Genomic DNA, 1,679 nt, shown 5'->3' with positions numbered 1-1,679 from the left:
TCTCCTGCATCATCAATTTCTCTCCTACTGTAATAGCTCCCATTTAATAAAGAAAACAAAACAAAACTCCCCCTGATGCCCCCAACTGCCTTCAATTAGTCCTATTTTGTTTTCTTTTCTAGCAAAATTCTTATAAGTTCTTCTATATATTTGACGACTTCACTTCTTTACATCCCATATTCTCTCTCATTTTTTCCCATTCTGTCTTTAACCCATTCTAGTCAGGCTTTCCTTCCTGCCAACCCCATGAAAACAATCTTCCAAAGGCCATCAAAGACATCTATCCTGCCAACACTCAAACCTCAGTCTTCTTTTTAATCAATCTCTTAGTAGCCTTTGACACAGTGGATTGCTTCTTTCTTGAAGCCCTTTCTCCACTTGGCTTCTGAGACTCAAAACGCTCCTGGTTTACTTCTTACCTCACTGACTGTACCTTCTCAGTCTCATTTGTGAGATTACTGCTTCCTTCACCTCCCATCCCATCCTTGGATCCCAACCTCCAAATGTCTGGGAGATTGCCTTTGGAATTCTTCTCTTTCTTCAGTTACTCCCCAGGTCAGCTCATGCCTTTAAACACCATCCACATGTTCATAACTTCCAAATTATACCTTCAAACTTGGCTGCTACTCTGTACTCCAGGATTGAATATCTAATTGCCTACTCATCTCACAGTCAGTTAAAAATGATCATGGCCAAAACAGAAGCCTTCCTTTTCCCTTCCAAATCTGCTTCTCCACTGTTTTTCCCAACTCAGTAAATGCCATGGTGTAACCAGTTGCTCAAGCCAGAAACCAAGGACTCATTCTCGATTCCTCTCGCTTGCTCATATTTAGCATCCAATCCCTTCTCTATCCATGTCAGTGCTTGTCTCAAAATTTATCACAAATCTGACCAGATTTCACCATCTCCACCTCTACCCACCTAGTCACAGTCATTATTTCTCCAGCATCTAGGTCTCCCTGCTTCCATTCTCATTTCACTATTTCCCATACAATAATCAGAATGGTCTTCTAAAATGTGAATCAGATTCCATTACTTGTTAGCTCGAAACCCTTCAATGACTTACTATCACCCTTAAAACAAAATCCAAACTCTCTACCATGATGACCCATAAAACCTGAGAAGAAGTGGCTGCTGGCTCCAGTGACCTATCTCCTACTATTCTCCTCCTCACTCTCCCAGGACAGCCACAATGATCTTATTATTACTCACACAGCCTAGCTCCAACTGCCTCAGGCCCTTTGCACTTGCTATTCCCTCCATTTATAAGACTCTTCCCTCAGATCTTCACATGGCTGGCTCTTTTTTACTTCATTTAGGTGCCTGCCTATCTGTGGCCTCCTCAGGGAAGTCTTCTCTCACCATTATATCTAAATCAGAACCTCTCCCAACATTCTCTGTCCCTTTTTTTTTTGCTTTATTTTTTTGTTGAAGCACTTAGCATCACCTGAAATTTTTTAATGCATTTTTTTTTTTGCTTAATGGTATATCATTTATCTCCTTCATGCCTAGAATGGAAGCTCCCTGAAGGCAGGGACTTGATCATATTTCTAGGGTCTAGCACTGTTCCTGATATTTATAGACATTTAATGCATGTTTATATAGAATAGAAACTAATTTTAAAAGGTTATATTTATGAGTTTGTGCACTGAGGAATTCATAATTTCAACACAGCCAGT

This window comes from Tamandua tetradactyla, chromosome 2 (assembly GCF_023851605.1).
Source record: "Tamandua tetradactyla isolate mTamTet1 chromosome 2, mTamTet1.pri, whole genome shotgun sequence".
NCBI lineage: Eukaryota > Metazoa > Chordata > Mammalia > Pilosa > Myrmecophagidae > Tamandua > Tamandua tetradactyla.
The sequence above is the reverse complement of the archived record's forward strand: the minus strand, read 5'-3'. Positions refer to the sequence as shown.